The sequence below is a fragment of the Helianthus annuus genome, chromosome 7 (genome assembly GCF_002127325.2).
Source record: "Helianthus annuus cultivar XRQ/B chromosome 7, HanXRQr2.0-SUNRISE, whole genome shotgun sequence".
NCBI classification, from domain to species: domain Eukaryota; kingdom Viridiplantae; phylum Streptophyta; class Magnoliopsida; order Asterales; family Asteraceae; genus Helianthus; species Helianthus annuus.
The window spans coordinates 79028672-79052861 of record NC_035439.2 but is presented as its reverse complement, the minus strand read 5'-3'; positions in this window follow the sequence as shown (position 1 = coordinate 79052861).

Here is a 24190-nt window from a genome sequence, read left to right as displayed (position 1 = left end):
CGTATAAACTTCAATTTCAGACCCCACCATCTGTAGGTTGAGGAACTCTACCTCTAGTTTGTGGATGTCTTCTCGACTGCAAAACTCTTCCTTAATTAGGTCCTTGAACTCATTCCAGGGAGTGGCATTAGCAGCCGCCAGTCCTAACATTTGAACCTGTGCTTCCCACCAGGTTAACGCAGCACCTTCGAGTGTTCCAGTTGCAAACTTTACTCTACGTGACTCAGGGCAATCATGCACCTCGAAGTCAGTTTCGAGCCTCTCGAACCAGTGGAGGAGGCCTTCAACTCCCTCAGTTCCACTGAAGGTACTAGGTTGGCAATCCTTGAGATTTTTGAAGGTGTAAACAGGTGGCTGAGCGTGTTGACCTCCTGCTTGTATGGCTGCAAGTGCCGCAGCAATTCGTTCGTTAATGAGAGTCGTCAACTGGGCTTGTGTCATGTTAATTCGTCCGGCCATTGATCTTCACATCAAAGGCAACATAAGTGAGAAAGGTTCGCGAATAGTGCGATGACAGAAGAGTGTAAGCACATAGGTATTCTCATGCAATAACAAGTAGTGAGCAATGTAATCTAAGCATACTACGAGCAAAGTTCTATGCAGTTCTAGCATGTAGGCAATAAACATAAACCTTATTACCTAGGATGTTGAGTCTTGCACGTGGAGCGTAGCGTCGTTGTGGATCATTGAGAGCACTGTTCTGGTTATAGTCTGGTTTTAATAAAAACGTTTTCCCCGTATTAAAACCAAGTTCTCTATAACCAATGGCTCTGATACCAATCTGTCACACCCCCAAATTCCACCTGCGGAGTATCACCGCTTGGGAGCGTGACTGACCAGGATCAAGCCACCAATCATGTAGAACCATACATATAGTAAAAGTAATTGCTATTAAACCAAACCAAATCCATATGAAAGGTGTTCCAAAACATAAGTAAGTTATCATTGTTTAGCGGAAGCGTATAAATAAAATCCAACATAATAAAGTATGAAATGTCATAAAGTGTTTAAACGAAACAATCACGATCCAAGCCCACAACGACCAGCTCCTCCCTGTGCAAGCTCCATGTACCTAACGACCTGCAAGGCATGTAACAGAGGATCAACAACTAGTTGAGCGAGTTCACAGGAAGTAAATGCGTAATGGTAAGTTCGTTTGTATCATGTGGCTCTACTGGGCCGATAGTACGTTCTATTGGTGGGGGCTTCCCATGTTGTATATCCACTAGACTATTCGTAACCATAAGTGTTCTTCACACCCGAGAACAGTAGTATGTACAAGTTTTACGTAGGTAATACGTAAGTATCCTTCACAACCGAGGATAGTAGTAATTATAAGTATACGTATATTGTAAGTATGTGTCCTGCACAACCGAGGACAGTGAGTAGCATAAGTATGTGTCCTGCACAACCGAGGACAGTGAATAGCATAAGTATGTGTCCTGCACAACCGAGGACAGTGAATAGCATAAGTATGTGTCCTGCACAACCGAGGACAGTGAATAGCATAAGTATGTGTCCTGCACAACCGAGGACAATGGTATGGTAGTCTAGTAACAGTGTAAGTACAGTTCTATTCCATCTCAATCCTTCAATCCCAATTCCCGTGCCCTGGGAATCCCATGCCTTAGTAAGAGTGTGAACTCACCTCGATTTGCTCGGTATGCTATCTACTTGCTCGTAAACAATCAATCAATCAGTCAAGGCCTATGGTAATGCATTTACACACAGTCAGTTCATGTCATTCAGGCTTCTCATCAGAGTCTTTCACAGTTCATTCTAATATCTTTATCCACTAGTATACTTAACCGAGTTAATAAACTTAACTGGATTATCATATATATAACGGTGTTACATTTCAACAAGGTTACAAGCATAGTTTAACTCAGTTAACATGCGTGACAGAAACGATATCCCCTCCAGTATTGGTAGGCTACGCATAATCAACACAGATCATATACAGTTAACAGCAACTCAGATCATATACACTTAACAACTTGACAGTTAAACAGCTTCTCTGATCATATACAGTAAGCATTTTAAAAGTTTAGACATGATTAGCATTAGAAGATTGGGCCTTGTGTCCATACAAAAGTCGGACCTTTAGCTAAACCATGAAAGTCAGACAAGGGCATCCCTTACTACAAAAACTCGGACTAGATATGGCATAGCATTAAAATTCGGACCATGGGGGATGGGGTTAAAGTTCGGACAACCCCTCCTCTCTCATGAAAAGCTCGGACCTCCCATGCTCTTAAACAAAGTCGGACTAGGGGATGAGGGCTTCACAAAGCTCGGACCCTCACACCCTCTATGAAACTCGGACAACAGTGAGGGGGGGGGTTTAAACTTCGGACTCATATTAACCATACAAAACTCGGACGAGGTATCAATGTTTATAAAATTCGGATATTTATCATTTTTAAAGAACTCGGACATGCAAGCCTTAACATAAAACTCGGATAAAGCCTCTCCTATGTAAATCTCGGACCACACTTGTGTTTAAGAAAAATCGGACATCTTTGTGCTTCCAATAAAGCTCGGACTTGATTCCTTTATTTTCAAAAATTCGGACATATAAGTGATGAATACTCGGATCCTTTTATTTAAATGAAAGTCGGACAAGATCCTTTTATACATAAACATCGGACCATTTACTTCTTTTAAAACTCAGACAATGCACATTCACTAAAACTCTGTCTACAAGTAATACGATTATAACAGTTACGTTTCAACATCAACAGTTACGTTTCAAAGATCATTCTAAACCCTAGTTCATGATTTTTCACAGTGCAAGATCATATCAATCCACCAATACTTAACAATAACAATCGTCATAAGAACAATCTATCAAACGTACAACTAATCATCATCATCAATAATTCAGAATCAAATCAAAATCACAGAAGTATCATATGAGAGCTAGGGTTTTCATGAACACACAATCAAGAATTGATAATGATCAAACAATCAATTAGGTTTACAAGTATTACAATAATCGATAAACAATTACCTTGAATGATTCTAGAGAAAAAGAGGAATCGAAAGTGATGAATGCCTTGTGCCAATGATGGTGGTGATGATGATTGCTAGGGGATTAGAGAATTGCAAGTACGTGTTTTGTTTTGTGTGCAAATGAGTAGTGAAAAGGGATTAGGGTTAAGTATCTCTAGGATTTCACTAATTACCCTCTACCTCCCTAAGTATCATATTTTACACATGTACACCATCTCATAACCATTTCCTAGTTTCACCACCAAGTTCATATATTTACCAAGTCTTTCACAATTAACAAACAACCATGCACAATCACAAAATACGATTCATTGCATCAAAACGTATATAATTCCATAGCAATTAATTGTGCAATTAATCAACTAAACAATACAAGAACGTGCAATAAATGCGAAATGGAAATCTTGGAAATTCGAGTTGTCACAGTGTCGTTCGAACGGGCATGTATTAATGGACTATGGCAAACTGTCAGTGATGATAGACACTGATGTAGGGCACACCTTATATTTCGTTAGTAGTCGATATGGTATGGTCTAGTGGTTCACAGGGGAAGCCCCCCACTGCTTATGGTTATGGTTTGGGAAACAGAGGAACTGATTAACTCGTGGTTTACGAAACAACATATGTATTCAAAACGAACTGGTAAAGCTTAACAACCAACTGTGAACTCCCTCAACTTTGTTGTTGACTCGTTGTTACATGCTTTGCAGGTCATTAGGTGCTTTTGGAGCTTGCACGAGGAGGCGTGGACGTTGTGGGATTATGGACTGTTATGTTCCATACTTAAACATTTGAACTTTAAACTATGTGTTGGTCATTTAAACGTTATTACGCTTCCGCTGATTTCTTAGACATGTTTGGGTTATTTTGGATCACCAATTATATTGCGTTTGGTTTTGAATATTTAATTGCATTGTTCAATATGATTGGTGGCTTGATCCTGGTCAGTCACGCCTCCAAGCGGTGATACTCCGCATGTGGATTTTGGGGGTGTGACAGATTGGTATCAGAGCCATTGGTTATAGTGAACTAGGTTTTAATAAGGGAAAAAGTTTTTGTTAAAACCAGACTATAACCTGTACAGTGCTCAACGATCCACAACGACGCCTCGTTCCATGTACAAGACTCAACATTCTAGGTGGTATGGTTTATGTTTGTATTGCCTACTTGCTAGTTACATAGAATTTTGCTCATGATATGCTTAGATAAACGTAACAATTATTGTTTGAAAACGCATGTGTGCTTACTCTCTTCTGTCATCGCACTTTCGCGAACCTCTCTCACTCATCTTTTCTTTGATATGAAGATCATGAGTGGACGCATCAACATGACTCAAGCCCAGCTGACGGATTTAATCAACGAGCAAGTAGCTGCAGTACTCACAGCCGCTCAAGCAGGAGGTATAACCTGCCGTTGCAACTTACTCTAGGATCTTTGGATCCTACTCACGTAAACCAACAATTGTGCTTAACGTTGTTTCTTCTTATACACACGACAGGTCAACACGCTCAGCCTCCTGCATGTACTTTCAAAACTTTTATGGATTGTCAACCTACCACGTTCAGTGGCACTGAAGGAGCGGTAGGCCTCCTCCATTGGTTTGAGAAGCTCGAGTCTGTTTTCGAGATGTGTGAATACCCTGAGGCTCGTAGGGTGAAGTATGCTACTGGTACTCTTGAAGGAATAGCACTCACGTGGTGGAACGCTCAGGTTCAAATGCTGGAGATTGTTGTTGTTAACGCCACCCCATGGAATGATTTCAAGGAACTGATCAAGGAAGAGTATTGTAGTCGCGACGACATCCACAAGCTAGAGGTGGAGTTTTTCAACTTAAAGATCACGGGGTCGGAAATCGAAGCGTATACGAAAAGGTCTAATGAGCTGGCAATTTTGTATCCCACTATGGTAGATCCTCCCATCAAACGTATCGAGCTATATCTCAAGGGTCTTGTGCCAGAAATTCAGAGTCATGTGACAGCGGCAAATCTTGGCACCATCCAACAAGAAACTCGACTTGCTCATCGTCTCACTGATCAGGCGGTGGAACAGAACAAACTACCCAAGCGTATTGGTACTACTGCTACAGTCACAGCTACTTCTGATGCCCCCAGCGACAACAAGCGCAAATGGGATGGAATCTCAAGCAAGGGTTCAACATCGGCTCAGTCCCAGTCTCAGCAGCGAAAGACTGACGACTACCAAAGTCCTGGTCAGCAATTGTCTGGTAGTCAAGGGCAGGGTGGATACAGGGGAAACCACCCAAGTGTAATCGATGCAACATGCATCACAGTGGGCAGTGCAACAAGGGTCGTTGTTTGAGGTGTAACACGTTTGGGCATGAAGCAAAGGATTGCAGGGGTGCACGACCTGTGAATCAGAATCGTCAACAACAACAACAGCAGGCTCCACAAAATCAGCCGCAACAACAGCAGGGTAACAGGGGATGCTTTCAGTGTGGTGCTGAAGGCCATTCAAGAGAAACTGCCCCCAGTTAAATCAGAATCACAACAACAACAATCAGGGGAATGGGAACAACAACGGAAATAACAACGGGGGAAACAATGGAAATAATGGTGCTCGGGGCCGTGTGTTCCTGATCGGTCAGGGTGAAGCGAGGAATGATCCTAACGTGGTGATGGGTAAGTTCCTTCTCGACAACTTTTATGTTATTGTTTTATTTGATTCGGGTGCCGATACCAGTTATGTGTCCTTAAAAGTCAGTCAGATGTTAAAGTACACACCAACACTTTTGAACACCAAGAATGTCATAGAGCTAGCAAATGGAAAAAGTTTAGAGGCCACACACGTAGTTAAGGGTTGTAATCTCATCTTAGCTGGTCAGACCTTCTCTATCGATCTCATTCCTATAGTTCTGGGTAGTTTCGACATCATCATTGGGATGGATTGGTTATCCCAACAGCAAGCAGAGATCCTATGCAAGGAGAAGATCGTTCGTATTCCCCGTTCGGGTAAAGAACCTCTCGAAATTCAAGGCGATAAGAGTGGTGCCGTGGTGGGCATCATCTCCTTTCATAAGGCCCAGAAGTGTTTGCGAAAGGGCCACACCGCTATTTTAGCACTCGTTACTGACACATCAGCAAAAGAGAAGAAAATAGAAGATATTCTAGTTGTACGTGATTTTCCTAAGGTATTTCCTGAGGAATTACCTGGTCTTCCACCCCATCGTCAGGTTGAGTTTCAAATCGAGCTAGCTCCTGGAGCAACACCGATAGCCCGTGCACCATATCGCTTAGCCCCATCAGAATTGGAAGAACTATCTGCGCAACTACAAGAGCTCTTGGATAAGGGTTTTATTCGTCCTAGCTCTTCGCCCTAGGGAGCTCCAGTGTTATTTGTGAAGAAGAAAGACGGTACCTTCAGAATGTGCATCGACTACCGCGAACTCAACAAGGTGACTGTAAAGAATCGCTATCCACTTCCACGCATTGACGACTTGTTCGATCAGCTGCAAGGGTCGAGCTACTATTCGAAGATTGACCTGAGGTCAGGCTACCATTAACTGAGAATCCGTGATGATGATATATCTAAGACAACATTTAGAACTCGTTATGGGCATTACGAGTTTCTAGTTATGCCCTTCGGATTGACAAATGCACCTGCAGTCTTCATGGATCTTATGAACAGAGTGTGCAAGCCCTACCTGGATAAGTTTTTGATTGTATTTATCGATGACATCCTGATCTATTCTTAGAGTCAGGAGGAACACGAGCATCATCTATGGCTTATCTTGGAACTCCTTCGAGCAGAACAGTTATACGCCAAGTTTTCGAAATGCGACTTTTGGCTTCGTGAAGTTCACTTTCTAGGCCATGTGGTAAACATGGATGGGATTCATGTTGATCCATCCAAGGTAGACTCAATCAATAACTAGCCTGCACCTCGCACACCAATGGAAATACGCCAATTCTTGGGTTTGGCAGGGTACTACAGAAGGTTCATCAAGGATTTTTCCAAGATTTCGCAACCTCTCACTTCACTAACCTAGAAAGGAGTCACCTACCGTTGGGGTGAGACACAAGAGTCTGCATTTCAGCACTTAAAGGATAGGCTATGTAGCGCACCGATTCTCTCATTGCCAGAGGGCACAGACGATTTTGTGGTTTATTGTGACGCATCAATTCGGGGTCTTGGCTGTGTGTTGATGCAACGGGATAAAGTCATTGCTTACGCCTCACGCCAACTTAATGTTCATGAAAGGAACTACACTACACACGATCTGGAGCTGGGAGCTGTTGTTTTCGCACTTAAGATATGGAGACATTACCTGTACGGTACCAAGTGCACCATTTACACCGATCACAGGAGTCTCGAGCATATCTTTCAACAAAAGGAATTAAACATGCGTCAACGTCGATGGGTCGAGTTACTAAATGACTACGAGTGCGCGATAAAGTACCATCCGGGCAAAGTCAATGTGGTGGCCGATGCCCTTAGTCGAAAGGAGACTACACCTAAACGCGTGCGTGCGTTACAACTCACCATCCAATCTAACCTTCCTGATCAGATACGAGAAGCTCAGGTTGAAGCATTGAAACCAGAAAACGTCAGATTTGAGGTCCGACGCGGATCAAGGAAACAACTAGAACAAAGGGAAGACGGTGCTTCCTATGTAACGGGACGTATTTGGGTCCCACTTTATGGAAACTTGCGCGAGCTAGTGATGGACGAAGCACATAAGTCTTGCTACTCAGTACATCCTGGTTCGGATAAGATGAACCATGACATAAAGACTTCGTACTGGTGGCCTAGCATGAAGGCCCACATAGCATCCAACGTTGGCAAATGTTTGACTTGTGCGAGAGTCAAGACTGAATATCAGAAACCATCGGGCCTACTACAACAACCAAAGATACCACAATGGAAATGGGAGCAAATTTCCATGGATTTTGTTACAGGCCTGCCTAGATCTTAACGTGGAAATGATACTATTTGGGTGATCGTGGATCGATTCACAAAGTCTGCACACTTCTTGGCTATTAAGGAAACAGACAAGTTCTCTACTCTAGTAGATGTTTACATAAAGGAAGTGGTTTCGAGGCACGGGGTGCCAACTTCAATTATTTCTGATCGTGATGCACGTTTTACTTCTGAGCTGTGGAAAGCAATGCACAAGTCTTTTGGCTTACGTTTATACATGAGCACCGCGTATCATCCACAGACGGATGGGCAGTCTGAACGCACCATTCAAACCCTTGAAGACATGCTTAGGGCATGTGTGATTGATTTTGGCAACGGCTGGGAAAAGCATCTCCCGTTGGTGGAGTTTTCGTATAATAACAACTATCACACCAGCATTCAGGCCGCTCCATTTGAGGCATTGTACGGCCGTAAATGCCGACCACCTCTTTGTTTGGCAGAGGTGGGTGATAGTCAGATCACGGGTCCAGAACTTGTAGTAGACACAACGGAAAGAATTGCGCAAATACGACAACGAATGGCGGCAGCTCGTGACCGTCAGAAAAGCTACGCTGATAAGCGCAGGAAACCACTCGAGTTCCAGGTTGGGGATCGAGTGCTACTCAAAGTTTCACCTTGGAAAGGTGTAGTTCGTTTTGGCAAACGAGGTAAACCTAACCCACGATACGTTGGACCTTTCGAAATCATAGAGAAAATTGGCAAGGTGGCCTACAAACTGAACCTACCAGCAGAACTCAGTGGAGTTCACAACGTTTTTAACGTGTCAAATCTGAAGAAGTGTCTGTCAGATAAGACCCTCATAGTTCCTTTCAAGGAACTCACTATAGACGACCAGCTGCGATTCGTCGAGGAACCAGTTGAAATTACGGACCGAGACGTTAAGGTCCTTAAGCACACCAGAGTACCTCTTGTTCGAGTTCGTTGGAACTCCCGCCGTGGCCCAGAGTTCACCTGGGAACGAGAAGACCAAATGAAACTCAAGTATCCCCAGTTGTTCGGAACAATGCAACTACTACTGAGGCTGAAGCTACTGCGGAATTTCGGGACGAAATTCCAAATCAACGGGGGGGGGGATGATGTGACACCCCAGGAAAACCAGTAAACCACGCAACTCAACTAGCTTCCTCAGTAACGGCATGCAAAATTTCAGGACGAAATTTCTTTCAAGTTGGGGATAATGTGACAACTCGAGTTTCCAAGATTCTATCTTCGCGTTAATTGCACATTAATTGTTTAATTGTTTGCTTACACGATTTGGTTGTCTTGTAATTGTACACGTGTTTGATATATGTTGAGACGTTTTTTGATTGTTGCATCTATATGTTGTTAATATATTGTTTGTTGTTATAACATGTAACCTGTTTGAAAAACTTAAACTGTTTAAGCCTTGAATGGGTTCGACGAAACATAAGTGTTTCCGGATCTACTCTCCGCACTCTCTTAGGATAATGCGGCTTGCAGTGTCGAAACTCTTTCAACGATTCAAACTTTATATACCCCCACATCAGAATATCATTCTTACGAACTAGATACCCTAAATTTCTTACTTTCGACAGCTCCTCAACATCCCACCATGGTAATGACAATATGTCATATAAACGTTCAAAGTATTGCATCCCACACTCTCTCCTGATAGCGTAAGCATTAACATGAGGCAGGAAACCCCAGCTAATGATGTCACCAAGCGACACACTTCGATCTCGTTGATAATACTTCAATGGTCTTTTAAACTTTCTTTCGTGACTTTCTTTAAACCACTTTTTCCGTTCTTCCTTTTCCATATCTTTGGGAGTACCATCAAAGTTTTTATCTTTTAAGATCTCAGCGACCTTTCTTCTCAATTCATCTCGATTCTCTTCTGTAAAGAACTCCATCAGCGTAGGCAACTGAGAAGTATCTTCACTTACATCCTCATCATCTGTCCAATCCTCAACCTCAACCCTGTCGTACATGTCAGCATCCTCTACATACTTATACTCATATTCTGGTTGATGGTTGATATCGAATGCATTTAATTCTTCTTCAAAGTCAAACTTGAAGTCAGGATTCACCATACGTGTCATTTCTTTAATTGTTTCCAATGTGTACGTATGAAAATGTTCACCTTCTTCCCGATAAGTATCCAATCTCAAAATTAACTTTTCAACATGTTCAACGTTTTGAGCATCACCAGACTCCCCCTTTCCTTTGGCTCCCCCTGACTCTTCATTCACTGAATCATTCATCAAATCATCAACTATTCTTTCATTGGAAGCTTCAGTTACTTTCAAACCCATACCACCTTGAGCATCATCATCATCATTATCAGAACCATGACTGCTCGCAGAAAAGACTTTCTCATCATCGTCATCTTCTTCATCATCATCATCATCATCATCATCTTCATCATCGTCATCACCAGCTAGCTCTTCAAGATGTGTTTCTTTCTCAAACATACCAGATATAGCAGTTAACGGTTCAGGATTCTCAACAACCAAGGACGGAACAATTGATCTCTCTGTCACTGCTGAACTACCTTCAACGCCTTTCCCTTTATCTTTCATCTGTTCATCAATCTCATCTTGGTATTTAGCCCTGAGTTCTTCAACTTGGATTTCTTCAAATTGTTGCTCAATTGATTTTCCAAGCATCATTTCAACAACTTTGTTTAACATATAAAACTCATGCTCTTTAAATGCTTTTTCAGCTTCAAGCTCTTTGTTTTTCAACTCGAAATATTTATTCTGTTCATCTCTGCGAGACTTTTCTTCTTCAAGTTCAGCAACTCGCACTTTCAAAATATCAATCTCTGATTGATCAGTGTCAATCTTCTTCAACAATTCTTTGTTATCAGTCTCCAGTCTCTTCACTCGCATTTCAAGAATTTTTTCACGATCAGAAACTTTCTTGTTCTCAGCAGCTAACATTTTATTTTCAGCAATCACTTCATCAACCTTCTTTTCAACATTCTTGACTTGTGAGGTATTTGCAAAATCAAAATCTCCTACATCATCAAGACTTACGCCCAAATTGGAAGGAACGGCTGGAAAACCCCTGTACCCTGAAGAACCAGGTGTGGTTTAAACAATAGGTTGTGAGGTTGGTGGTGTTTGAAAGATTTCTTGAGAAGTGAATAGAGTTTGTTGTTGTGGTGGTGGTGGTGAGAGATGTAGTGGAGAAGGTTGTCTGGGTGGTGTTGGTTGTTTTGGTGGAGAAGGCTGTCTTTGAGGTGTTGGTTGTTTTGGAAGTGAAGGTTGTCTTGGAGGTGTTTGATGTGGTGGTGATTGAATTGGTGATTGGTGTGGTGTAGGTTCAGATGGTGGTGTTGGTTCTTTTGCCGGTTTCTTCTTTAACACAATCTTCGGCTTTGAGATCTTTGGAGTGACTTTCCGTATCTTTGGAGACACTATTCTTTTTCTTGCTCCGGCTTTCTTCCTACCACTTGAAGGAGCTGTTTGAGAACCAGAAACGTGTTGTGGAGATGGCACATATGGAGCATCTTCTTTCTCTTGCCTCTTTCTCTTTCTCAACAACTTCTCTTTCTCTGTCTCCGCTTGAATTCTTTTCAATCTTTCAGTTTCGTCAGTTTCATCATCTGAAGAACTCGAAGAGCTTGTAGTGCTCTTATTAACATCATCACCTTCAATATCATCAATAACCTTCTCTTTCTGTGCTTCTACATTAACTGCTTGCTCAGTCTCTAAAACATCAACATTAAACATCAAATGTTCAGCATACATATCTTCTTCAGCAGTTACAACCAGCTCATCTTCCTCAGGCTCATCAATCAATAATGTTTTTGTAGCTTTCTTTTGTTTCTTCTTTGGTTGAGATGAAGACCCTTCACCCTCTTGTACTTTAGGGGTAGTCTTTCTGCCTCTCCTCCTCGGTTCCTTGACAAACTAGTCATTCCGAGTGCCTTTGAACTCTTTAAGAGCCTTTAGCTCATCAGTATAGGCTGCTTCCTTCATCTCTACTTCATTTCTCAAGTTTTGGTGATTAACTGGATCAGGATCAACGTAGTTCACATCTTTGATATATATGAAGAATTCAGCACCTGTCGTTGGTTCTGGATGGTTTGGGTGATATCTCGCAAGTTGCTTTAATGAAGCATTGCTCATGTGCGACTGAACTAGCAAATCTTTCTTCAAATCACGCTCAATCTCTGGATATGCATGATCAATTAGCATCTGCACAAACCTTGGATACATCCAAGTTTTACTCTTTGTTGAAATATTTTCTGTTGTCACACCCCAACCGATGGCGGAATCATCGGGGCATGGCACTGAGCGAAACAGATTGTCCAGAAGTTTGCATAACAATTATCATTACTATTCAGTTTAAATAACACGTCCCATACCATGTCCCAAATAACAAACAAATTATTACAGATAACAATCAGTCAAATATTCTGTTCCGACAACTCAGATTTAAATAAGACAAATAAATATTGTTCAAACGCTCCTAAAGACCCAGCCTGACAAGATCTACAGACGACTATGCTCTTGTTGCTTTTTCCTGACAAACAACTATTTGTTGGGGGCCTCTAGAGCTTTATTCTAGCCTCGCTTTCCTAGCAAGCAAACATCTAAACACCTGTCACATACGTTAAAATAAAGTCAATACATATAATGTAAAGGTGAGCATACAAGTTTGATAATAGCATATAGAGTTCGAAATAGTATACGCATAACCAGCACGTACACAGAGGAAAATGAAGCATGTTAATTATCGACATGGACCTATCGATACCAATGACTGCGGGTTGACCGTCCGAGACGGTTCGCAATACATGATTACTACCTTAATCCATGCAAGTAATTGTCCTTAACAACCCTCGTGTGAACGGGTGCTGAGTCCAAACTATAGTACTACGTCGTTAAGGCAGGTAGACAGCATTCCACGTGTAAACACAATCAACAAGCATTCATTTAGTCACGTAACACATGCATATTGGTTAGCGTTCAAATAGCTTGAGTAGTGTGATCGATTGTGTTTTGATATAAGTAAAGTATGTAACACCCAAAAGTGCTAAAAGCAAAAAAAAAAGGGTCGAGTATACTCACAGCGATTGATTTGATGGATTGAAGGGAGCGCTTGAGAATGGGGTTAGCCTGAACAGTTTGATAGCACAACGATGAAGAACATTCTACGTGTTATAGGTTATCAAGTGATAATGGGTCGAACAGCCTGGTCGATCGAATAGTAGGCTCGATCGAACGGGTTGTTCGTTCGGCTAGACAATTCGTTCGGACAGTCCATTCGATCGGCCGATAGGCTTGATCGGCTGACTATTCGAGTGGATTGTTTCTTCCTTTGAGTGAGATTTGTTTGTGTGTGAGGATTTGAACTTTTGAAGTTTTCATTTTAGTATTTGAGCACACTGAAGTGTTCTTACCTTTCAGGTCGATCGATCGAACGGTCTGTTCGATCGGCCGGTTTAACCGATCGGTTGGGAACTTCAGTAGTAGTCCTCAGCAGGATGTCACTCAATCGAAAAGCCTACTCGATCGAATGGCATGCTCGATCGGGTGGCATTCTTATACGACTAACGAATTGAAAATCGACTAAGTGTTGAAGCATAGTATCTCAAGATCCGAGGAGTAATGTTGAAGCTCGTTCAATACCATACTTCATGAAAAGGTAAGGTGTGGGGCCATTTGCTAGCTGATCGGCTGGCCTGGTCGATCGGCTGGCATGTCCGATCGGTTGGGCCGTTCGTTCGAATAGCCTAACCGTTCGGCCAACACCCTGACCTGGTCGGCCTGTTCGTCTACACTTGGCTGTTCTGATTATTTGACGTTATATTGAGGTAGTTTGACAACGATCTGAACCATGGAACTGTCGTTCTTACTTGTTTCTCCGGTTCGGACAGGAATCACCCAAATCCGGCCAGTGAACGGTTCGGAACGGCGGTTTAACGTTTAACCCGAAGTCGGTGAACCTTGTAGATAGAACCCGAATCTTGGACCCCACAACCATTAGAATGGTTAGTGAGTTGGCTCAAGCTCCGTTTCTACCGGTTTGAAGGCATTGAGTGTGAAAGAGTTGAAAGAAAGTTGGAAATCCTTCCTTCAATCCTTCACATCATGTAAATGTTTAGATCTTTGTTAGATCTTAGCTTGTTTATGTGGAAATCGGTTAGATCCGAGCTATTCATGGTGGATTGAGGCCAAAACATGATGTTCTTGAAGAACACCATGATGACATCATCCAAGAATGCTTAGATCTTGGTGATTTCACGGTTAGAAATCAAGATTTGGAAGATAGAAAGGTGTAGGAGCATGTTTTGATCAAGAAAGTACAAGATTTAGGATGAAAACTTACTGGAATTGAAAGAAATCTGAGAAAAGGAGGGGAGCACGAGCTGGTCGGTCAGAGCTTTCCAAAAGTGGTAAAGAATGACAATGACAACCCTATTTATAGGCTTCCCAAAGAGTAAAGGGCTGGCCAATCGGCCAGGCTTCCCCGATTGGACAGCCTGCTAGATCGAACAACCTGTTCGATCGGCTGGGCTGTTCGATCGGCTGATAGCCTGATCGATCAACAGCCTGGTTCGAGGGTTCGGTGCGACGATTTTTGATATTTCGGTTTCGATTGAAGGCGATGCGAGTACGATAGAGTTTCTTATTCAAATTACTTTTAATCCCAACCACTATATCTAACATACAATCATCTATACTTCACCCTACCCTTACGTTACCATTCGTCATAATTCGATTTTGATTGCATTCGTTTTGAATTTCGAGTTTCGATTCGAGTTTCGATTGATTCGATTGATCACCACATAAAACATAAAGTAAACATGCACATGTAACACATAAGGCACACACACACGTATAGTAACAACCAAAGTTCGTGTAATTCGAGTTTCGAGTTCGATGAGAGTTAGATCGGTTTGATTACTGATTAGTTAACTTTATCGCATTGTTACTTCCTACTATTCACAGTCGTAAGTCGGTTCGCGTCGATCAAACATTCGATTACTTCGATTCTTTCTTGATCACAACACTTACTCCACATAATACAAATAAAACATAAAATAGACTAGCTTTAGTTAAAGAAAGGTAAAGTTGACTTGGACTTTGACTTTGACTTTGACTTTGAAATTCGAAAACACGGGGTGTTACAGCCTCCCCTTGTTTAGGGAATTTCATCCCGAAATTAGGCTCGAAGCTGCACAGCACCGTGAATTACCAATTTGATACTTCAGATCTTTATTTGAACAACTGCGGATACTTGGCCTTCATGTCGCTTTCGAGTTCCCAAGTGAACTTCGCGCCTCGTTTGCCTTCCCATCGGACCTTCACGATAGGGATGCGCGAGCGCCTGAGTTGCTTGGTTTGGCGATCCATGATTTCGACAGGCTTTTCCACGAAGTGTAGTGTTTCGTTGACCTGAAGATCATCGAGAGGTACAATCAAATCATGGTCAGCTAGGCATTTTCGGAGGTTTGACACATGGAAAGTCGGGTGGACGTTACTGAGTTCTTCCGGTAGTTCGAGTTTGTAGGCGACTTTTCCAATCATTTCCAGGAACTTAAAAGGTCCAACATATCGAGGCGCTAGCTTCCCTTTCTTGCCGAATCTGACTACACCCTTCCAAGGTGATACCTTTAGGAGTACGTAGTCGCCAACGTCAAATTCAAGGGGCTTGCGTCTTCTATCGGCGTAACTTTTCTGTCTATCCCTGGCCTTTGCCAAGTTGTCTCGAATCTGGAGGATTTTTTCAGTCGTTTCTTGTAGTAACTCGGGACCGGTTAATTGCGAATGACCGATCTCGTGCCACACAATAGGCGAACGACATCTTCTCCCATATAAAGCCTCGAATGGTGCCATTTGTATGCTGGCATGATAGCTGTTGTTGTACGAGAATTCGACCAACGGTAGGTATTTGTTCCAACTACCACCGAAGTCTATGACACACGCGTGGAGCATGTTTCAAGAGTACGGATCGTTCTTTCAGTTTGTCCGTCGGTTTGAGGATGGAATGTAGTACTCAGGTTAAGCGACATACCAAGGGCCGCTTGAAACATTTCCCACAATCGCGAAGTAAACCGAGCATCACGGTCTGAAATGATGTCACGAGGCGTACCATGATTACAAATGATCTCGTCGGTGTAGATTCGGGCTAGTCGTTCTACTTTGTAGTCCTCCCGTATTTGTAAAAAGTGGGCTGATTTGGTCAGTCGGTCAACTATAACCCAAATGCTGTCGTGACCTGATGGCGTGGGCGGAAGTTTGGTTATGAAATCCATAGCTATACTCTCCCACTTCCATATGGGAATTGGAGGTTGTTCGAGTAAGCCTGAAGGTCGTTGATGTTCAGCCTTAAGTCTCGCACAAGTCAGGCAACTTCCAACATAGAGAGCGATATCCCGTTTCATACCCGGCCACCAGTACTTGTAACAAAGATCCTGGTACATTTTATCGGCACCGGGATGAATAGAATAGCGGGATTTGTGGGCTTCGTCCATTATAATCTTTCGCAAATCGGTCCGCTTAGGGATCCAAATTCGGTCCAGATAGTAGAAAATCCCATCGGCTTTGCTTACAAGTTGAGCTCCATCGTGATAAATCCTCTCTTTCTTCAAAGTGCGTTCGTTAAAACAAGCATGCTGGGCTTCGCAGATGAGGCTTCGACGTTATGCTGGGCTTGGGTGTCGCGAATACTGAGCAAATAACTCCGTCTGCTGAGTGCGTCGGCTACAACATTTGCCTTGCCCGGGTGATAACGAATCTCGCAGTCGTAATTGTTAAGAAGTTCTACCCATCGGCGTTGACGCATGTTAAGTTCTTTCTGATTAAAGATGTGTTGTAAACTCCTGTGATCGGTGAAGATCGTACACTTGGTACCATACAGGTAGTGTCGCCAAATCTTCAATGCATAAACAACTGCGCCTAGCTCGAGATCATGGGTTGTTTAGTTCTTCTCATGGATTTTGAGCTGACGAGATACGTAAGCTATAACCTTGTCTCGTTGCATGAGAACACAGCCAAGACCAAGGTTGGAAGCATCACAGTAGACAATGAAATCATCATTTCCGTCCGGCAACGTGAGAACAGGAGCATTGCAGAGCTTGCGCTTAAGGGTTTGAAAAGCAGATTCTTGTTTTGTTCCCCAAACAAAAGACCCGTATGGGTAAGAGCGGTAAGCGGCACAGCGATCTTCGAGAATCCTTCGATGAATCGTCGATAATAGCCCGCTAATCCAAGAAATGATCGGACTTCGGACGGGTTCTTTGGCGTAATCCAGCTTTTAACTGCTTCAATCTTCGCGGGATCGACATGAATACCCTGACTATTCACGATATGACCCAGAAACTGAACCTCCTCCAACCAGAATTCGCACTTGGAAAACTTGGCTTAGAGTTGGTTCCCCTGGAGTAACTCGAGAACCTAACGTAGATGTTGCGCGTGCTCGGCTTTCGATTTGGAAAAAATCAGGACATCGTCGATGAACACGATGACGAAACGGTCAAGATAAGGCTTACACACGCGATTCATCAGATCCATAAAAACCGCGGGTGCGTTGGTTAGACCAAAGGGCATAACAACGAATTCGTAATGGTGTATCGAGTTCAAAAGGCTGTTTTGGGTATATCTTCCTCTTGTATGCGCAACTGATGATATCCTAAGCGTAAATCGATTTTCGAGAAACACGATGCACCTTGCAGTTGATCAAACAAATCGTCGATTCGAGGCAAAGGGTAACGGTTCTTGATGGTCAGCTTATTCAAATCCCGGTAGTCGATACACATCCTGAACGACCCATCTTTCTTTTTGACGAAAAGTACTGGTGCGCCCCAAGGAGAGGTGCTCGGGCGAATGAAGCCTTTTTCAAGTAACTCCTGGAGTTGGTTTGAGAGTTCCCTCATTTCGGATGGCGCGAGTCGATAAGGGTCTTTGGCAACAGGGTTAGCTCCAGGAATAAGGTTGATACGAAAGTCAATATCACGACTTGGCGGTAGTCCGGGAAGATCATCAGGGAACACCTAAGGAAATTCACGAACCACTGGAACGTCTTTGACTTCGACCTTCTTTTTCTTTTCCTTCTCCGCTACTACAATGTTGGCCAAGAAAGCGTTGTATTCCTTGCGGAGATACTTCTTAGCTTGAACGCATGACATGAGTTTGAGACCTTTCAAAGCTGTTTCACCGAACACACATAACAGATCACCATTCGTGAGCGAAAATCGAATCATCTTTTCGAAACACACAACTTCAGCATGGTTTTCGTGAAGAAAGTCCATGCCTACTATGACGTCAAAACTTCCGAGTTGCATCGGAATAAGGTCAATTGGGAAGGTGTGATTGTTGAGTTCGAGGGTACAATCACGAAGAATAGAGTTAACAGCGACGGTTCTTCCAGTAGCAACTTCGACTTCAAATGACGAGGGGAGATAAGAACGCTTACGACTAAGGAGCTTCTCGAATTCAAACGACACAAAGCAGTTATCGGCTCCAGTATCAAACAAACATGATGCATAAATACCATTCACAAGGAACGTACCATTAACCACGTTGTTGTCAGCCTGGGCTTGACGAGCATTGATGTTAAAGGTTCTGGCACGGGCTGCTTGCTGTTGTTGCTGCTGCTGGGGTTCTTGTTTCACAACCCTGTTCGGGCACATGTTTTCAAACTGGTTTGGATCACCACATGCAAAGCAGACTCGAGCATTGACCGCAGGTGCTTGAGTTGCTGTTTGGCCTTGAGGGGCTGGAAGTAGAGCTTGATGAGCGGCGGCTTGAACTGGGGCTTGACGGGGACCACAGCGACAATTCGCAGTGAAATACCCGTAGAGGTTGCAGTGGGCGCAGAAACGACAGGCGATTCCCACCGGATGATGGTATGAGCATGTCGGGCAGAGCGGGTGGGGACCTGTGTAAGCGCGCTTAGCTGGCGGTGCATTGATCATTGGAGCATGTCGGTGGTGAGACTGCTGCTGAGCCGGTACAGCTTGCAGAGAAGCAGCAGTTGTTATCACAGCATAGTTCTTGTTGCTGGAGCTATTGTTGTTGTGCTTCTTCTTTCTTATTGACGACTTGGAGGGTTGAGCAGTGGTGGTGTCGGCGGTTGATGTGGCGGTGGCTTGGTGCAGAGATTTGGTATACTTATCCCAAAAACCAGACTTTACCTTCTTTTCATTGATCTCGGCGGCAAGCAGGTAGGTCTCTCCAATCGATGATGTCTTGGCGGCATGAACAAAGTCGGCAACACAATCGGGTAGAGCTCAAATGTACTTCTTGATTACTATCTCTGGCGTCTTGACTTGATCGGGACAAATGATGCTAAGCTGTTTAAAGCGTGCAGTTAAAGTAGTGTTGTCTCCATCCTTCTGCTTTATGTTCCAAAACTCGTCCTCCAGCTTTTGGCGTTCATGGGGAGGGAAAAATTCGTCCATCATGATTGCCTTTAACTCCTCCCAGGACAGCTCATAAGCTGCATCATTTCCGCGCTTGTTTCGTTCGGCCGTCCACCAGTCTAGAGCTCGGGACTGGAAGACGCCTGTAGCATTGAGGGTGCGGAGATTCTCAGGACAGCCGCTTTGGCGCAGAGTGACTTCAACTGAATCGAACCATTGAAACATGGCGGTAGGGCCATCTTCTCCGATGAATTCTTTGGGTCCGCATGCTTTAAACTGTTTGAAGCTGAAACCAGTATTGTTGGCATCCTTAGGAGCGTCGATTCGCGATTCCTCAGAAGATTTGCTGGCGTTTTCATACACGTCACTCACAGCCTTTGCCACGCTCTTGGCAATGATAGCGGCGAGACGCCTGTCTCTCTTCTATTGGCGAGTAAGTGGGGTTCGGTGTCCAAATGACGACATGGTCTGCAACAGACATCGTCGTATGTCTTAGACACAACAAATCGAATCTCACCTCACACGTCTACTACTTACTAAAGCTTAGAAACACGTCGAAATACGCATCACATAAACACGTAGGCACATAACCACAGATTTACGTAATCACAAAAGCACATAGGCACGTAAGCACGTAGAACACAGAGACACCTAAGCACAGTAGCACATTCCTTTTTGATCACAGAGGCAGTCAGAATACAGAAACCTATTATTCAAATCCGCGAGTCGTTCGTATAGCATATCGAGTAGTATAGTATAGTCGTATAGCATATCGAGCATAGTATAATCGTGTATCGCAGCACAACTTCGTCTAGGTTCGTAGCGATTTATTATCGTTTTAAGGTAGAAGAGCAATGCGGTTTGTGTGTGTTGATCGAAGTGTAACAAAAATCGAGTAAAACTCCGAAAATTTAGATGCATAAACAGACAAATACATGTAAAACACATAAAATCAACGAACAATCAGAGTAGGCAAATAGCAGCTCAGTATCGGAACACATGAAATCGCGAAATGGATTGTCTGCGGCTACTAGACATCGACTACCCAAAGCGGTTCGACTATTCACAATAGACTTGTCGTCACTTTCAACGTTCGGGCTCGTGTTGTTGCCTCGATTCTTGGGCATCGAACACGTATTCCCTAGGTCATACTTCGTGAGTTCAGGTCGTTGGAGTCCGTCGAGGCTTTGGTGAGAATAAATAGAAATTTCGGAATAAACTGCCAAGGTTAGGGTTTCACCCTTGGCTTAGCAATTTCTTCCTTGTTTTAGTAAAATTTGAGGAGATTGAGCAGGAAATTTTGTCGAGAGTTTGTGGTTTTCACACCTGATCTCGATGAATAACCTCCTCCCATTTGTGAATAAAATTGCAGACTGGACAAATAATTTAGTCGAGAATTTGAGGCTTTCACACCTAATCTCGACCAAATTACATGTTCGGTGTCAGATGATTAGGCGATAGCAAGAATAATGAGATATAGCACATAAGCTTGGTCTGTTGGTTCCTAACTATAGTCTAGGTCTCTAAGACAGCGACCCGGACTAGGTCGTGTCCTGCCTAATTCCCTATAGTTATGGCTCTGATACCAATCTGTCACACCTCAACCGATGGCGGAATCATCGGGGCATGGCACTAAGCGAAACAGATTGTCCAGAAGTTTCCATAACAATTATCATTACTATTCAGTTTAAATAACACGTCCCATACCGTGTCCCAAATAACAAACAAATTATTACAGATAACAACCAATCAAATATTCTGTTCCGACAACTCAGATTTAAATAAGACAAAAATATTGTTCAAATGCTCCTAAAGACCCAGCCTGACAAGATCTACAGACAACTATGCTCTAGTTGCTTTTTCCTGACAGACAACTATTTATTGGGGGCCTCTAGAGCTTTATTCTAGCCTCGCATTCCTAGCAAGCAAACATCTTAAACACCTGTCACATACGTTAAAATAAAGTCAATACATATAATGTAAAGGTGAGCATACAAGTTTGATAATAGCATATAGAGTTCGAAATAGTTTACGCATAACCAGCACGTACACAGAGGAAAACGAAGCATGTTAATTATTGACATGGACCTATCGATACCAATGACTGCGGGTTGACCGTCCGAGACGGTTCGCAATACATGATTACCACCGTAATCCATGCAAGTAATTGTTCTTAACGACCCCCGTGTGAACGGGTGCTGAGTCCAAACTATAGTACTATGTCGTTAAGGCAGATAGACAACATTTCACGGGTAAACACAATCAACAAGCATTCATTTAGTCACGTAACACATGCATATTGGTTAGCGTTCAAATAGTTTGAGTAGTGTGATCGATTGTGTTTTGATATAAGTAACGTATGTAACACCCAAAAGTGCTAAAAGCAAAAAAAAGGGTCGAGTATACTCACAACGATTGATTTGATGGATTGAAGGGAACGCTTAAGAGTGGGGTTAGCCTGAACAGTTCGATAGCACAACGATGAAGAACATTCTACGTGTTACAGGTTGTCAAGTGATGATGGGTCGAACAGCCTGGTCGATCGAACAGTAGGCTCGATCGAACGGGTTGTTCGTTCGGCTAGACAATTCGTTCGGACAGTCCGTTCGATCGGCTGGTAGGCTCGATCGGTTGGACTGTTCGAGTGGATTGTTTCTTCCTTTGAGTGAGATGTGTTTGTGTGTGAGGATTTGAACTTTTGAAGTTTTCATTGTAGTATTTGAGCACACTGAAGTGTTCTTACCTTTCAGGTCGATCGAGCTCCGTTTCTACCAGTTTGAAGGCATTGAGTGTGAAAGAGTTGAAAGAAAGTTGGAAATCCTTCCTTCAATCCTTCACATCATGTAAATGTTTAGATCTTTGTTAGATCTTAGCTTGTTTATGTGGAAATCGGTTAGATCCGAGCTATTCATGGTGGATTGAGGCCAAAACATGATGTTCTTGAAGAATACCATGATGACATCATCCAAGAATGCTTAGATCTTGGTGATTTCACGGTTAGAAATCAAGATTTGGAAGATAGAAAGGTGTAGGAGCATGTTTTGATCAAGAAAGTACAAGATTTAGGATGAAAACTTACCGTAATCGAAAGAAATCTGAGAAAAGGAGGGGAGCACGAGCTGGTCGGTCAGAGCTTTGCAAAAGTGGTAAAGAATGACAATGACAGCCCTATTTATAGGCTTCCCAAAGAGGAAAGGGCTGGCCGATCGGCTTGGCTTCCCCGATTGGACAGCCTGCTCGATCGAACAGCCTGTTCGATTGGCTGGGCTGTTCGATCGGCTGATAGCCTGATCGATCAACAGCCTGGTTCGAGGGTTCGGTGCGACGATTTTCGATATTTCGGTTTCGATTGAAGGCGATGCGAGTACGATAGAGTTTCCTATTCAAATTACTTTTAATCCCAACCACTATATCTAACATACAATCATCTATACTTCACCCTACCCTTACGTTACCATTCGTCATAATTCGATTTCGATTGCATTCGTTTTGAGCTTCGAGTTTCGATTGATTCGATTGATCACCACATAAAACATAAAGTAAACATGCACAGGTAACACATAAGGCACACACACACATATAGTAACAACCAAAGTTCGTGTAATTCGAGTTTCGAGTTCGATGAGAGTTAGATCGGTTTGATTACTGATTAGTTAACTTTATCGCATTGTTACTTCCTACTATTCACAGTCGTAAGTCGGTTCGCGTCGATCAAACTTTCGATTACTTCGATTCTTTCTTGATTACAACACTTAGTCCACATAATACAAATAAAACATAAAATAGACTAGCTTTAGTAAAAGAAAGTCAAAGTTGACTTGGACTTTGACTTTGACTTTGACATTCGAAAACATGGGGTGTTACATCTGTCATGTAATGAAAAAGATATGCGAAAAGTTGTACTTCTTCTTCAAAACTAATGTAGTGACCATGTTCATCTGATAGTCACGCATTGTATCATAACCACCCTTTGTATGACTTAAAGCCATCAATACACAATGAATAAGAAACTTGTAAGGCTTCTGGAACTTTGACTTCAAATAGTTTCCAACGTTAAGAGCACCAACATATCCCATTCTAAGCATACACCCCTTAACCATTCTTTCTGGAAACCTTGTTGGCGAATCTTCTTCATCTGGAAAGTTTAAAACTTCACGTACTAACGCTTCAGTAATGACAATTTTCTTCTTTTCATTCTGCACCATCACAATTGAATTAATTGCTTTGTTTTCATCATCATAACTTGCATGCTTCCAGAAACGTTCTATATGTGACTTGTACAATGGACGCTGATCTGTCAAGGCTTTCTGAATAGGAATCCGTCTCATGAACTCCATAATGCTACTAAGCTTTGCCAACTCTGAATTCTTTTGCACATCAAAATCACAACAACTGTTGTGAAGTGGATCAAACACCACATTCGAGCCCTGCACACAATACATCATACAATGAATCAATATACCTAGAAAATTTCTGCATCAACACGCTTCAAGTGTAGTTACAAGCGAAATCACACTAAGCATGTTAGGAGAGAAATCACATAACATGCATCAGGAGCGGAATCAACAAGATTGACATTAGAAGCGAAATCAGATATTATTCAGAAGCGAAATCAGAAGATCCGCTTTGGAGCGGAATCACTCAAACATTATGACCGGAATCACACAGACATCACTTTTGGGCGGAATCATGACCAAACTCTCAAAACTCATCAAATCGCTAAATTGAAACCATTAACATGTTAATCTGAGAATTCCGACACTAGGATATGTTTTTAATTTCACTTTTAACCCTGAACAAACCCTAGATCTAAGTCTACATATCCTTTGTTCCGACAAACAACAATTAACAACAAATCTGGTACAATCAATACCCAAATACATGATCTACACT